The following is a 17,353-nucleotide window of genomic DNA, read 5'->3' as shown; positions in this document are numbered from 1 at the left end:
TATGTGGTTCCTTTGTGTTTTCATTCATCTATGTTTGAGTAAGCAAACGGCTCAATACTGTGGCAAAATGAAAAACGGACAAACAAGTGATTGCTTATACAGTATTAGGGCTGCCAGCATTTTCATAATCGAATAATGCTTCGATCGTTTTTCTCGATTATTCGAGTCATTGTTTAGTCCAGAAAATTTTTAGAAAATGTTGAAAAATATTGACCCGTGTGTCTCAGACCTGGACACAAACTGAAATGACTCACTTTGAATGATTTCTTTGTTTTATGGAGCAATGAAACCATATATTCACATTGAAGAAGCTGGAAAATCAGACAAACTGGTTTGAATCCTTTAAAAAAAAAAATCACTTAAACTGATATATCGATTATCTAAATAGTTGACGATTAATTGAGTAATTGTTTTAGCCTTCGCTTATATTTTTCCACAAGAAAGTGTGCGCAAGTATTTTGTCACATCAATGATCACATCACAAAATAAGTTAAATATGTAAATAATATTCTAATTAAATATGAACATAACAGCATTAATACTTCATAATGACACACACACAAACACACACACATTTTATAGAATAATGTACTGTTTATATAGCTATAGGGTCATAAACTGTATGCATTCCCCTTTAATTAGCTAAGCCCCGCCCACCAATTTTCACGTGCTTCACCTGCAGCGTAGCGCACCTGCCCCTCCCTTTTCTTCAGCTGTCAATCACCAAATGAGGAAGACGCCGACAACAACCGCATGACCTGATCAACCGCGAGGTAAGATATTTATTAACCTGAATCCTCTACAGAGAAGTTCAACTTACTAAATGTACAAAACAAATACTTTATGAAAGCAAAGCTTCAACAAGTTAACACAAAAAAGGAGAAGTAAACGACTACCTCTGTCGAATTATACTGTGTTATAACTGGATGTTATTTTTTAAATTGCACAGATGATACAGCCACACCAGTGTGTGTGTGTGGAGTGCCAGTTCTCTCCTTATCCATATGATACGTGCATGTTTGTATTACTAAATCATTAAACACTAAATAATGAACATTTCCACTAAATAAAAGATGTTCACAACATCTCTGTGTTTAAATATTTAGTCCATATGTTAAACATGTTGCCTCACTTGTGTTGGTACATCCATATTATCTGTAACATGAACAACACTTATTTAAACTTCACACGCGCAGTCCATTTTTATTTTTGCGTCCTGTTATTATGATGCTGTCCTCAGGACGCTTCCAATAGATATTGTTCTTGTTTAACAAGGAAATTAAAAACTCTAGACACTAGAAACAAACACTAGACTCTTGTGAGAATGTCACGTAGTGCACTCTGAGGAGTGCTTATTCTGGGCTATCATAATGAATTGGACAGATAACCTTAACACAGTAGTGACTACTCATGACAAGAAGTGCCAGCACTCAAAATAGTCAAACGAATTACTGCGTACTGGACATCACCGAGCCACTTCAAGCACTGATCCTCACTACAAACTGTTTTTCACTCAAAACACATCAATTCTGTTTCACTGAGCAGTTTTCAGTTTGTGTGTCTGGAGTCCAAATGACTGAAAATCTGCTGTCTATGTTCTTACTGGCTACAGTGATAATGTATTATTTATTTATTTATTTAGCATAGCAACATTTTAAAATATTCTGTAAACCACTTTGGCTGCATCTCTGGATTAAATGCAGATATTTGGCCTCATGGATCCACATGAAACTGATGAATGAGTCGGGTTTTCTCGTCTGTGCCGTTTGGCCAAGAAACTCTCATTACTCTTCAATGCATGAAGGAGCCTTTGCGGTCCTTCCTTTTTTTAACTATACCCTTGATGACTTTATGTATCTTGAGCAGATCAGACTCTGTTACTGCTAATGAGCTGCTTCTATAGAAGCAGGTGAGTTGATTAATTGATTGAGCGATCACAGACCGAGATGTGGTGTGAAGATCCATCTCCGTTTCCGATCAAAGACGCAAATGCAAAGACACAGAAGACACAAAGCAGAGCGCCTGTAAAGTGAGCTGAAGCTGCGTGTGTTGACGTGTGTAATTCCACCATACCTGCCTATAGAAAGCACGCGCACAGGGAACAGAATAAGATTAGACTTAGATCTACTCTTTTTTTGATTTGTCCAGCCTGGGGTGAGTGTGTGTTTTCGGAGCACTAATACTCTAAAGCTGTGACCGGGGTGTAATGAGGGATTCTCTGTAATGGCCCCTGTAGTCGTTCCACATGACTTCCTCTTCGTCCCCTCCTTGCAATCACAGCTTCCTGCACGATTTCATGGGAATTAAAGGCAGAGAGGTGTGTTTCATATGCAAAGTAGGGAGCTCTCTGGGAGATGTGAGCTGGTCTGTGTGGATTCCCTCCCCTCTTCTGTCCCTGCCTCTCTTCACCTTGCTCTCTCAGTTCGTCTGTTAGGTCGGGGAGGGGTGTGTGTGGCGGGGGAGACGGGGCTGGTTGAGGTAAGCTTTGATCACAGGCAGAAGGTCGCTGTGGTTCGATTTCTGTGGCGCTCCTCTGAGAGGTTCGCTCTGCAATTATAAACCATGTGAGAGAAGGCAGAGGGGAGTTAATTTCTCAGCAGATACTGTAGCCTGTGTGTCAGTGAGCCAGCAGCCAACTGTAATCATATTTACAGTGTGGAACAGGGAAAGGGCATTTCATACCATACCAACCGATACGTCCGGGGTAAAATCCATCCAATAATATCTTTATTGTTTAGCTGTAAGGTTATAGAAGATTGCTGGCTCCCCGTTCACAGCCTCACACACTTTTGATTAATGTAACGCTCCATTAACGGATCTAATATGCAGCGTTTAGGTGGCAAACGTGTTACAAACTGTTTTTTACTTTCACACACTCGAGTGATGAAGATGAACCTGGCAAAGGACACGGGAGTAGCAGGGATGCAACTAACGATTATTTTCATTATCAGTTCATCTGTCAATTATTATCCATAAGATGTCAGAAACCTCAAAATAATGATTTAAAATAATGAATTAAATCGTTTTCAAATGTCTTTTTTTTTGTCCACAAACCAAAATGATTCATTCTTAATGATTTACTTGTTAAATGAAACAAAGAAATCAGATAATATTCACTTTTAAGAAGCTGCAAACATCTGGTCTGAGAACTTGTTTTAATTATTAATTATAAAATTATAAAGATTATAAAATTTGAAGCGAGCTGCTATTACTGTGGTGATCTCCCCACAGTTTTAATACAAACTGCCTTAACAATGTACATTTATCATCCTTATCCAGCTTTTGTGTTTAGCACAATTTAGCAACGACTGCCTTTTACAACAATATCCAGGAAGTCTGTGAGAACCTGTGTAAATGCCTGACTGCTCCAACAATAGTGATGAAATTTAAGTCTGGACAATTTAAATCTTAACCTCATGAAGAGAGCATGTGTGTATGAATTTATACTTTTGATAGCTTTTGTTAGAAAGTCAGTAGGTGGTCACAGCACTTTATGCACTACTTTTATTGAATTGTGACAGTTTTAAAGAACACTGGCGTCATACATTCTTCATTTGTGTCCACAGAGAGCTGCTATGCATTTCCGCATGGTCGCACACGGCAGAGGTTCCAGTTGTACTAAAATGAGGGTCTGCATAAGTCGACACAACCTCACATTCTGGGTAACGGCGGACCTCCTCACATAACCTCAAGCGTAAGTCCAAAGTCTTTTATGTTGTCTTTGCATACGTCTTTGCATATTGTCTCTGCATCTGTGTCGTCACAAAGTCTAGGGGTTCTCATGGATGTCTGTGTAGAATCTGCATGCACCATCGTGGACATTGCGTGATGGCAACATTTATGTCATGTGGACAATAGTAGACCTCTGTAAACCTGGGACTAATGTTTCAAACCCCTGTTCTCAGTCAGTGTGTTTACATGCATGTTAAAAGTCCCATTTTTAGTCAGACTAAGACAATAATTCAGGTGAGTCCGACTAAAATCAGACTAACATACCTGGATAATGCGAGTCATAGTCCGATTACTGTATACGCTTAGTCAGAGTTGGCGTTCTGCTCATGCACCAAAGTTTTGGCAACCACAGGTGTACAGCAGGTACGAAACATACAGAACCACAGCACGATCCATCTCACCGTTTGTTTTTATGTGACGTAAAGGTCAACAGGAAACTCCTGACTCCACCCACAGCGGTGGAGTCAGACGTACACGGCCAATGAATTGATTATTTCCTCTGCGTCTGTACTCTGACTCTGTCTTAGCTCGATTAAACTGTGCATGTGCATGTACTACCAGCAGCAGGCAATATGTTGCTTTGACATGCCACTGCAGTAATGGAGACTCAACTGGATGGTAGAACACAAATTAGTCATTGCATTTGTCCGTATTAGCTTTCATTTGGGGATTTAATCAAACAGAAATTCTGCCCTCTCGCTAAATTCTTCAGTATTCTCTAGATCAGAGCGCATGTTGACAGCTGTTTGATCATGCTGCGTAATATCTTTAAAATGAAATGTTTTCATAAAGCACCAGAGATGAAAACATTCTTGCCTTTAGACATGTGTACAACTTTGACACAAGTGCAGTTGTTCACGTTGACCCTCAGTCTGCTTCTTCAAATCTACAGTTGGACACAAAACAAGAGGATTCTGCAAAAAAAAAAAAGAAAAAAGGAAAAAAGTCCTCTTACAAAAACTGGTGAATTATTACTGCTGCTCTGCCCTTAGGAAGAAATATTTAAAACATTGAAAAGCTGTTCTCTGCTGTTGTTCTGGCTGGTTTTACAATGTAGGAATTATAGTGTGACATCAGTCAGAAATCAGTACATTAAACAAATTACAATCGTTTAATGTTATAATTATGTATGACTGTAATTTGTTTAATTTGTGCACTACACAGTCACAAGAGCTGAGTGAAGATGTGGGTTTGATTCATAATGATAAACTGCTTTTGTAAAGAGGCTGTTGTTGAGGAATGATTAATTATTCCTCTTCGTGTTCAGAATATCCCGTTTCCCTGTAGTTTTCTGTTCAACTGTATCTAACTGGTTCATTTACTCCTTCTTATGAAATCTGTTATCACACAGTACAGGCGACCAATATAGAATTCGCCCTTCAGCATAACTAATCATGAAATTGCAGTTGTGGGAATTTACCTCCGCACTGCACCCGGGAACCATGATCCTGTGCTAAAATCTCACTAAAGGGACATGCATAGATTATTCCAAAAGACAACACGGGCAACACTTTTAATGCGGTTGAAAGAGTCTGTAGTTAAAGGCTTCTGCATCTTCCTGCGATGCCACACATCAAACTGCAGAGCTGCTGCTTGTCTTTGTTTAAAACTGTGCGAGTTGGGAAAGGCTAATTGGACTAATTAGCACCAAAACAAGGCTTGACTGAACAGTTTCTCTCTAACACAGATGTTTTGATTCCTTTTTAGACGTAGGAAGAAAAGAGCCTCATTTTCAAGGCTAACTCAATGTGGCATTATTAGGCACTGTGCAGTCACAGAATGGGTGGGTAGACAGTCTTTTGATGTACTGGTGCTTAGACTGACCTTTGCCACAGTAGCAGAAACCTCAGCAGCTCCAATCAAGCGTCTTGGCAGTCAGAGGTTGTGCTGCATTATCCTGTGGGTTGAAAATCTTAACCGTCTTTTACCTTTTCTTGTCTTAATTGTATTTTTTCTGGGCTTAGTGTTGAGTGTCCAACTTGAATCACAAAACCTCCCAGACCAGAGGCTGCTTCCCTAATTCGGACAATAAAGTGGAGCTACGGAGTGTTTTATGTGTAAACAGTCGGCACATAAAGGCTTCTTCCTTCCATATGAGTTGGTCATTTTGTGCTAAAGTCTGCTGGAGATCTGTGGAAGAACATGAGGATCATGTGATGATTTAGTTTCTAATTTTAATCATTTGCTGCTGCAGTGTTTCATTTTATTATCCTGGAATGACTCCTCAGTGCAGCTCACACTTTATCTTGTACCACAAAAAAGTAACCCAGAGGCTTTTTGGTAAGTATCTCTATCTTAAAAATCTACTAGCAAGCTTTAAGCTTAGTGTGGGATACATTTACAGTGTTTTCCATTACGGTGGGTTATTATAATATGATAATATAATTCTTGTGGATCTTGTAAATATGTTAATGTAAAATTTAGATGTTTTGCAGCAGGAAGCCGTGGTCTTTCAGGACCTTTCGTCTTGTACAAGGCCTTACATAAGCAAGGAATAAGGGAATTGACCAACTTAACAGACTATAATAGTTTATCAATGCATCACTTTACAGTAGGTGTGTAACACAAAGCAACTACCAGTGTGTTTCACATACTGTCTGTATTGGGATTATACCACATGTGGATGTACTCTGACAAACATGGTCTACTTCCATTAAATATTAATTCATTCATTCATTTGTATATGTATGAATATGAAGCTCCAGTGCAGAGTTTCTATTGCCCCCCCCCGAGGAATTCTGAGTAATTATCAAGACCCTGCCAGTGTTTCTACATGACTTATGCCTTGGCCCGTGTTGTGTTCAGTACGTGCATGCATGTGTATTTTGCGGCACACAGCTGAATGCAGGAATGGAATTGTTTGTTGTTGTTGTTGTTGTTGTTGTTATTATACGGCGTGATACGCGTGACACCGTAGAGGAGCACAGACGATGCTGCTTCAGGCTAACGCTCTGACTTTGACTGCCAGGTGAAAAACACATGGACCCAACACATTTCAAGACTTCACAGTAAGACCTGCTACAAAGGTCTTGCTGCAAGTCTTGCTGCCACCATGAGTTCACTCAGCACAGTGCACACAGAAGTGGTGACACGTCGCAGCTGAATACACATGTACATATGTGTCCCACGCGCTGTGCGGCTTCAATGTTCCAAAACGACTCTTTCTCATGTGCAGCAGTTGGTCTTTACTGCCTTTAAATGTCTAACATCCATACTGTTCTTTGTTGGAAACACCAGTGTAAATGGACCGCTCCCTCACAAAAGCACAAATATCTTATTCCTTTTTTTTTATAACATTAACATTCAGGCAACAAAGCTGGTATGACTTTTTCAATCTCACCTCCTGTAAAGCTGGATCAGGATGCAGTTTTTCTGCCTTATAGTAAAACAAATAATAATGTTTTAGCCCTCACGTTCTCTACATAGTGCACCTCAAATCATTTCAGATGATATCAGGTGTTTTTCTTTGGTTTCTGTGAACTTGAGCTTGTTTAAATTATGTAGCTTACATTCAAACTTCTTTGACTGCTTATGCTACAGTTTGCATTGTTCTTCACCGTCACTTTTTTCACATCTACAGCTTTAGCCACTATTCTGCCTAAATTTGAGGCAACAATTCAGTTTAGCTTCAGCTTGTGCAGGGGTGCATTTTCTAGTTTATTCATACGTGACATGAGACCAGGTGTAGTGGTTAGCACGCTTGCTTTTGCAGCAAGAAGACGGGGTTTGTGACCTGGTCAGAACAAGGTCCTCTCTGCATGCGAGTTTGCATGTTCTCCCCTGTGTGTTTTCTCTGTGGCTTTGGGGATAGGGCAACATTGGACACTCTAAATTGACTGTAGATGTGAGTGTGAGAGTGGATGCTGCTGTCTGTGATGGACTGGTGACCTGTCCAGGGTGTACCCTGGCGTTTTGCACTATATCACCTGGGATCTGCGACCCTCATGTGGAGGATAAAGCGAAAGATGGATGGACGGACATGCGACCATAGCTGTGTACTGTCACTTTCAAAGCCCAGTCAAGCCATTCAATAAGCTGAACTTGAAAACACTCATTTATTTTAAAGCCACTAAGACAGAGCAAGAAGATCTGAATCTTCCCTTCAAAAAAGGCCATAATATCCTCAAAAGTGATACTACTTTCATGTGTGCAGATGCTCCTCTTACATTGCATAATAATGAGGTTAATTTTAGCAACATGGCCACAAGTGTTCATTTGGTCCAAATTGAATTCCAGATTGAATAAAGCAGTTTTAAAACAGTTTTATTAAGGTTCATGGAACCATCTCAAAAACGGAAAAGAAAACCATCAGAAATCTTTCATAAGTCACATCAAAAAATCAGAAGCAGTTTCTCCTTGGCGGTGAGTGTGCACTATGAAAATTTAAGCAGCAAATGACAAAGGATGGTGTGACTGGTATCTTTTTTTAGGTTTCAGATAACTAATCCTCTTGCATTTTGTCAGGAGATTAAATAATTATGTATCCTGTCCTATCTAATTAACTGTGTTGTCTTGTATGTAAATTAATGTCTACTACCAACAGCCCCTGTTGCTGCTGTGGTGGCTGTTGCCACATGGGTGAATTTAGCTTAAGCAAACTTTTCTCAGCAATTTATCACACAACTCAGACTTATTCAGGCATCCTGTGCCATGAAGTGGAATGATGTATAGTACAAACAGATTTGTAATTGAATATCTGTGTAGACACTGAGTTTGTCACACTGAGTGACACTAAAGCCACAGTAACACCACAAAATGTTACAGCACTGTTTTCTATTCATTTTCTACTGCTTTATTTATCCTCCACATGGGGGTCACGGGGGAAGCTGGTGTCAATCCCAGCAGTACACACTGTGCAGGTCACCAGTCCATAGGCCCCTTTTACACCTGGCATTAAAATGTGTTTTCTGTGGTCGGATAGCACCTGACCACTTGTAAGTGCAGGTGTAAAAACACCCAATGACGGATGGTTATTTGATCTGCCAACGCTTTGTGACCACATCGAGCAGAAGTGTAAATGCAATGAGTCTCTGATGCGTCTCCGCTCCACAACCGCTCCCCTTGTTAAAAAGACAACTTCATCCACTGCACTGAAAATCAATGAGTGCAAACTACACGTGCTGCTAACGTTGCCGTTAGTTTGGCGACACACAGGATGTGACGCTGTGGTCTGCTGCTGGAAATCTTTGCAGAAGGCGAGGGGGGAGGTGATGCAAGGGAGGATAACCGTGATGGGATCTTGATGTGAACACCAGAGACGCATATTAATACCGGGTGTAAATGCACGTGGTGAAGCACAATAGCAGAATCCTATGATGGCAGAAAACACATTCTAATGTGAGGTGTAAAGGGCTCCATAGAGACAACCAACCATTCTGTCACACATTCACACCTATGGCCAATTTAGAGTATCCAGTTAACCCAATTACCCAATTTCTGCACGTTAGGGGACTCGGAGGAAGCCAGAGTGCCTGGGGGAAAAAAACATAGACATGGAGAGAACATGCAAGCTCCACACTGAAAAGCCCTTGGATCCAAAACCATGACCTTCAATGCTAGCCACTGGTCCACCATGTTGCCCCAGTACTGTGCTCATACTGCACACCTGGGCTGCAAATGTGTCCTCTTGAGTTATGGTCTTGTAGAGGCAAGATTATCATCCACATCTGATTAAAGAACAACCAAAAAAACCCACGCAGGTTTTTGTGTGTGTATCTCCATGTGCCAGTAATGGACACAGCTGAGTTCCTGTGTAGGATGTGATCTGGATTGCACTGCTCAGGGCGGCCTCTCTGCTCCCTGCTGGGTCTCTCCTGTACTCTTTAGCAGTGACTTGTGTTTAAGGCTGTGTGTCAGTGACAGTCCACCTCACACACTCACCTGCTGTACAGCTTCAGTGCTACACAGACAAACCTTGCCTCGAGCTCATAGGATTGTAATAATGAAAAATAGATGCTTGCGGTTTGTTTGAGTGCGTGTGCATGTGCTTGTGTTACCTCAGACCAGGCTGAGCTGGTTGGTTTATTCACCATGTGGCCATGCTGCATCCATGTTAATGAGTTTATAAGCACTTCCATCCCTCCAAGGTCATAAAGACAGTTGGGAACACTGTATGGATTAACATCCCCCTGCCTCCATATGCTTTGAATATGATCATGGGGCACTAACTTGCCTTTTTTCTCTCGAGGTGTGTGAATCCTTGTTAATGATATGATCAGCAGAGCAGGGAATGAAATCATTGTGCATTCTAACTAACATCAGAACTCAGATATAATTGATGGTAACAGCATGTGCATTGTCAACTGCAGCTTTGATGCTCTGATGCTGTCCATTTCAATACAGAACATCATTTTAAAAGAGTTCGGTGAGATGATCCATTTCACCCATACCCTGAAAGGCTACAGCCAATTAGCTTCTCCTAGAGAGGAAATAGTTGGCTTGTTACCAAAAACCAAAATGTAAAAACATCTTTAATGGGAGGTTAAGTTCTGGACTGTATCTTGGCTGTGAGCAGTTGCTGGTCATTGCTGTTTACCAGCAATGACTCGACGAATGATCCAGATGACAAACCAAACGTGTCAACAAACACTGTCGCCGTAGTTTTCTAGGAGCAATGGTTATCCTGTAATGACAACTAAACGACTCATGGTGGGGAAGCTCGGTGGAGCGAGTCGCTTAAAATGGAGGCAACAGCCGAATGAAAAGACAGCTGCTTTTTGGTGGACAAAACCTGTTGTCACTGGTTCCCAGATTCTAAAGTTGGCCTAAAACAACGTCCTTGCCAGACTTGTCTGCAGAGCCAAATCACATCACTGGCAGATTTGGCTGGGTTCACACAGGCTAGAGATGTCACTTTTATTTTATTGTTGAAATTAGGATGGACTGCTAAGTAGAGGCTGTACAGGTCAGTCCCTTTTGTTTCCAGGTGTTTTGCTAAGCTAAAAGCTGTAAAAATATCTTCTGGAATTCTGGTTTTAACAACAAAGGTTTAGTATATGCTGATATAATGTTTATATGCTGTGCAAACACACATTGAGACACATAGTCATTTTATTGTGATGTGTTTTTGGCCTTATTGCTCAGCCCTAATCCCTGCTGGCAGCCATGTTTTCATTGAGCTGTATATCAGCGCATGTAATGGCGATTTTCCACTACACGGTTCCAGCACGACTCATCTCGGGGTCGCTCGACTCTACTCCTTTCTCTTGCTTTTCCATTATCGATAGTACCTAGTACATACATGGTACCTTGTTTAGTACCCACTCTGGCAGAGTTCCAAGTGAGCTGAGCAGATACTAAATGCGACGTTAGTAGACTTCTGACCACTGATTGGCCGGGTGTCCGCACTGGAAGAGTCATGGACAAGTGAATCAAACCGAACAATGCTGAACTGTAGATCAGTTAAAAAGACTTAGCAAGGAAATGTCCAAAATCTCCCTTCCACTGTATTTCAGTTCAGTGACGGAGTCTGTGCTCCGCTCATGCAGGAAGTACTGAACGATTCTGTGAACAAATCTTTTATAATTAACTGAGTGTCATGATTCAGTACACCCAAAACAACTGCTTTACAAGTCACTAGTTTGTGTGTGTCGTGTGTAAAACAACGTCACGGCAGTTTCACGGAGCCTTGCTGCGAAGACTCTGTCAATACCTCATAGAAGCACACTTCAGAAAAACAGGCCAAGCACTTGGCTAAAATAGCACGACAACAGTTGTGCCTCTGGGTTCATTGTGTACTAAAACTCCTGGCATGGCTGTGTTATTTCCACAGTTGTGTTGTCGCTCTGAGGCTGCCTCTTTCATGCCTCCAGAATCTTGCAAGCAGAGATTGCCACGCTTGAGCTGATCTCAGAACCCAGAACCAAATCTTGCTCTGTGGCGAGCTACTGGTTGTCTGTCAGGAGAGACTCTGCTCCCTCTACCTTTAAAAACCAAGCCAACCAAGCATGACGTTCTCTCCTTCTTTGAAAGAACCACATTAGCCCACAGTCTCTCCTCGGGTCTGTCCTCGTCCTTTAGTCTTCCAAACTCCAGAATCCAAACTGATTGCAGGGACGAGGTTTGCATCATGTCATAAATGGGAGCTTGAAAACACATTCCAGTTTTTGAATAGTTTTTCCTTGAAACTGTGAGTTTCTGATCAGTGTCAGTTCACAGAGTCGATGTGTGCAGTGCTGTCAAAGCTGCGTGAAGTGCAGAAGAGCTGCACGTGAGTTTGCTGCATGCATCCATGTTCCACTGCCCTATCTGAGCAGAATGTCTGCATGTGATGTGGATGTATTTGATCTGTCAAGGATGTTTCACTGGAACAAGCTATATGTAGTAGGTTGAAGGGCATTTTTTCCCCCCATCTTGGCTGACAACCTCCTTTTTGTTCAGGAGCTTTCCTCCTTTGGTTTATCCTATTAAGAGGAGTTGAGAAGGATTGATGGAAGGGAGGTGACCAGTGGTCTGGCAGTGCCCCAGATTGAAGCAGTTCCTGGACTCGAGAATTACGATGCATGTAAACGGAACAAAAAAGAAACGAGTGCAAGAATGGGCCTAATGGGTCCATATTATGTACATAAACTAGATGCATAACCAAACAGATATTGAGTTTCTAGCCTGCAGGTGCATTCATTTATATGTATACAGTCTACTTTCTGCAGGAGAGGGTGGACTGCCTGCAGAGACAGCATTATTTTTCTGCACTGGATAACAGAGTGTGAAGCTGATCTTTCCTTGTGAGTAACTGGCCCTGCAGAGACGGGGTTTATGTGCTTTATGTGAATTGAAGGCTTCAGTACCCGAAACCCTCCGCCCCAGCCCCTTTAAAAATGTTATGCACATGACGTGCTGTCCACTGCCCTCTGATACCCCAGCCTTTATTTTTCTGTCCATCCCACACGATGAAAGCATGGCTCACTTTTTCTCACCTCCATCGTCAGTGTAAAATACCTCACCTTAGCAGACAGAGACAGATGGAGAGAGCAGCACCAGCCCACTGCTCAGCTCTGATGATTTATGCCACAGTAGCACAGACCCACACACACACACGTGCATACAGCATGCATGTGATTATACATGAGCGGCTGAGATTGCATGTAAATATGCAAGGTTCTGCCGCGGTGACACAGAGCTAAATGCATGATGGAACCTGTCTCGTGTTAATGTTAAATGGTGCAGCTCCAGGCCCTTTTAAAAAAGGACATGCATCTCTGAAGCACTGACAAGAGCCCGACATCATTTGTCCCCTTCTCTGACAGTTGAAGAGGAAGCGCCTCCTTATTGCTTGGTGTCAGACCTAAAAAGCTATGTTATATGTTTCTGCAACACTCAGCTACAAGGGAATATAAGCCCTAGTTTGCAATAAATCACAAATTAGCTACCTAAGTGAATATTTAAGGCTGGATAATAAACGGACGAGGTGCTGCTCAAAGCGAGAGAGAGGGGAAGCAGTTGACGTGTGTGTGAGGATGTGTGTGTTTGTTTATGCCGCTTTGTGGTCTGAGGCTTGGAGCTGTTATGGTGTTGCAACAAGGACATGCTTGCTGTACATGAGGCAATGATTTGCGAGTAAGGTCATTGTACACGCTGTCCTCCTCTCATCGCCCCCTCCCCTCTAACCACACACACACACACACACACGCTGCCACCTTTTTAATATTAATTCTCAGAGGTGGGAGGAAGGGTGGGACACAGGAACCAGTTTGGGATGTGGAGAAGGGGACAGAGAATGGAGAGAAGCAGTAAAATGGCAGGCTGGCAGAAAACAGGAGAGCAGCGCTGATAGAGGGATGAAGGGTAGAAAGACAAAAAAAAAAATAAGGGAGGCAGAGCAGTGGTGAAAGGGAAATTGTTTATCCTGCAGCCCAGGTAAGGGTGACCTGTTTGTCTGAGTCGGCGTCTGTCTCCCCTGATGTCTCTATAATAGGCCTGTGAAGCAAGTAGACACGACTGTACAATGCAGTTGTCCACAGCAGTAACACAGGCTCACAGGCACGTTTAAGCTGCATTCCACCCTGATAACTTCAGGGAATACACAGAAATTTCACTTAATGAATAAAAAGCACCATTTGTTATTTTCAATTACTTGTTTTTTTGGGTTTTTTTTTTAACCAATGCAGCTTAAATAATAATAATAAAAAAGATAAATCCACAAGACAGATGCTCCTGGGGACAGCTTTCTCTGCTACAGCCTGTGTTTGTGATTCGACTTTGTTTTGGTAGAATCGTTATTGTTTTTGCTGCACTAGCAGATCCTCCACCTTCTTCCACTAATTCCAACACCGTGGCAGTTTTTTGGAAATACACAGATGTCACCTGCACCAGCTGTCAGTCACACTGGTGTCCACTCGTATGTGCCACGCTCTTTTCTCTATTATATCTTCAAATGGAAACATAATTTTCCAATGTTTATTGGTGTTATACATCATTCGAGAGGTCGGCTTATTTCCACATAGACCTTTATTCAAGCAGAGTCCTTCTTGCAACCAGTGGAGTTGCTCCCGATGGCTAATTGCTATGTTCATCCTACTTTCTGCTCTTCATTTTCAAACCAGAAACATCACATCCATTTGTTATATACTGCTTAAACTAGTGGTTTGGGGGTAGTGCGAGTGTACACGTGTACTAACCAAACTACAGCAGCATTTGTCCGTTCAAATATCAAGAGACATTTCCCCCAAAGATCTTGAACGTGTAGTTGGTGAAGTGGTTAAAGCTGCAGTGTGTAACGCCTGCAGAGATTTTGAGAGGACGACTCGAGGTCCACATTCTGACTGTTCTCTTCCAGCATTCGTTTCTGTATCTCAGCACCTCATTCATGTTTCACAGAACCGGGGGTAATTCCTTAACCTAGAGTTCACTTGGTTTACTAGTTGTCGTGCTTCTGCTTCTGTACTGAGGAACAGAGAGAGTGTCATGTGCAGCTGATAGACTTCGTCAGCATTATGTGAACTCATTTGACAATGATACCAGATGACTGGTTACTGGTTATTACTGGTACAAACCAGATACCAGTGAAGTCTCGACAGTGTGACTATTAAATCAAGTATAATGAAATCATTTTTTTGTTCATTTTCAAATTGAATACGACAGCAAAATGTCATTTAAATTACTTAAATGAATAATTGCCGTGTTTCCACTTGCGCTACTCGCCTCGGCACGGTTATTTTGCTTTTCCATTAGTAACAGTACCTGGTGCTTTTTTACAGTACCTGTTCTGGTCGATACTATGCGTGACGTCGTCAGACTGCCGTGCACTGATTGGTCCGAGTATCTTCACTGGAAGAGGCGTGAGAACCGAACCTGAACTGTAGACCAGTTAAAAAAGACTTAAAGTCCTGTAAACGCATCACAAACCCTGCCGCTGTATTTCAGTCCAGTGACTGTGTCAGAGTCTGTGCTCCAGTCATGGAGGAAGTACTCAACTAATCTTTTTAATGAACTAATTCTAATGAATCAGTTACATGGAAAATAACTGCTTTACAAGTCGTGTGTGTGTGTGTGTGTGTGTGTCGCATATAAAATAAAGTCATGGCAGTTTCATGCAGCTGTGCTGTGATGACTCCGCCCACGTTGAGGTTGTACTATTTTGGAATGGAAAACCAACCAAACCGTGTAGAGTCGAGGAGAGGTGGTGCTCTATAGTGGAAAAATGCTATAAAAGAAAGCACTATAGTACTATAATATTCAATTACATTACATTAAATTCACTGCTTTTCTAAAAATGCGTAACTTTTGTTTTGACTAAAATTCAGCTCTCTGCCGTTGTCTTCTGACTGTGGGAAGTTACTTTCCTTTGATAGTCAGTCTATATTTCCTCCCTCCTCATCTCTCCCTGGAGTGTGTGTCACTACCTCTGCCGTTCACACGGGCACATTATCTGCTATGGCACAGGTGCTCTATCTTAACACAGGATTGCCCTTTGATAATGCCATAATATACTTTTTAATACTGCTCTGTAATCAACTAAATGTCAGCAGCATCTTCAGTATGAAGCTGCACATACTCTATGTGTCGTGTTTGTAGAGTATATGACAGATATAGACTTTGAAACTGTGGTGAAAGATCATTGTCTCCGTCTAAAAATAGACAAGAGTTCTGTTTTCCAGAAAAAGCAGCGTGGTTGACTCAAATGAGACTCATGTCTCACATGCGGGCAGTGTGGGTATCAGAAATGAAAAGCAGAGTGTTGTCATGTGGTCATTTACACTACATGTAATTAGTCCTCATTTCCTGGACCTCGAGTGACCTGGGGCCACTCAGTGTCTCGTCAGGTCAGGAGGGGCTGGTGTTTTGAAGAAATGTCCTCAAAACCTGTCACAATACTCCATAATCATATTGCAGTAACGGTTTTTGTTAGGATATTTCATACAATTTCAAAGTGAAAGTGTCTGATTTGATAATAAATAATAAAAAAAATAATAAATTATAGCTTTATATTAAGTGGTGACCTTTGCTCCAGTTAAAACACTAATGCTCCAGATCTGAGAACTCTAGTGTGATGCAGTTCATTCTCAGGTGAGAGCGAGAACTGCATCACACTTATAAACAGCTAATTAACTTTTATGACAATATGATGAGTGTGTGACGCCAGTGAGCACGGGGCAAACAGTGCCACAAATAGAACTACACAAGGGATCTGCAATGTAGCAACGAAGCAGAAACATTAGGGGAATCTAAAATATTTGAGTTCATTATGAAACGGTGGCAAATTAGACTATTATACTATAGACGGATTCAGTAGAATCAGAATGTGTGTGGGTGTGGTGGAAACAACCTCAAAATACATAATATGCACCTTCTTTTTCTTATCCAGAGAAGGACGAGATCATCCGTCCGTTCATCTTCTACTGCTTTATCCTCCACATGAGGGTCGCGAGGTTGCTGGTGCAAATCCCAGCTGACAGAGCGAAAGCCGCTCACTCTCCCAAAATCTGCATGAAAACCCACACACCGGACTGGATCTTATGCAACAACATTATAAAATATAAAGGTATATTAAATCTTTTTTTTTTTTGTGTGTGTTTTCTCAACAAATAATTCCACACCGCAATCACACCGCACCGAGTATAAATGTTAACAACATGACAAACAAACTCCTGCAATCCCCTGAACACCACAGATTGATGACTTATGCCAGAGTTAGAGTATTCAGGGGTGGATTTCTCCTGAAGGCAGCAGCTATAGATCTAGCCGGAACCTGAAATAAAAGTGAGGCAGACAGCCGGGTCTCTTTGATTTGTCTCTCTTTGCTCACTTCCTCGTCATATTTCTTTCCACCCATTGTCGCCTGTGCATGATAGAGTAATGACAGCCCTCTGTTTGCTTGCTCCAAAAATCACCTCAGTGAAGATCTTTTTAATTTCTTTCATTAGCAAATAAAACGGCGCAGCTTGCGAAGTTGGGAACGAGCGCAGATGAGAGACGGAGAGAGAGACAGAGGGTGAGAGGAAGACTTGGCCCAGAGCTATGGGAAGTTGTAATAGTTGTTGTGTGAGCAGCAGGGGAATAAAAAGCATGTGGGCGTTTATACGGAGTAAAGGCCTGGCTAGTCATTACCATACAGTCTATGACTTTTTCAGATTTGAGAGCATTGTATTGACTTTTCTCAATTTACATCCTCAAATAATCAATT

General features: G+C 41.7%; 1 protein-coding gene across 1 annotated transcript in view; it reads left to right on the top strand.

Moving 5' to 3' along the window:
• The first annotated feature begins 711 nt into the window (after positions 1–711).
• Positions 712–17,353, top strand: part of LOC122775037 (glutamate receptor ionotropic, NMDA 2D) — a 110,280-nt gene continuing 93,638 nt past the window's right edge. The window contains exons 1-2 of the mRNA XM_044034717.1: positions 712–773; positions 3,567–3,694. The gene's annotated coding sequence lies outside the window, so the exon portion shown is untranslated. The remainder of the gene's footprint in view (positions 774–3,566; positions 3,695–17,353) is intronic.

This window comes from Solea senegalensis, linkage group LG9 (genome assembly GCF_019176455.1).
Source record: "Solea senegalensis isolate Sse05_10M linkage group LG9, IFAPA_SoseM_1, whole genome shotgun sequence".
In the NCBI taxonomy this organism is placed as follows: Eukaryota; Metazoa; Chordata; class Actinopteri; order Pleuronectiformes; family Soleidae; genus Solea; species Solea senegalensis.
This window is presented reverse-complemented; position numbering and strand designations above follow the sequence as displayed.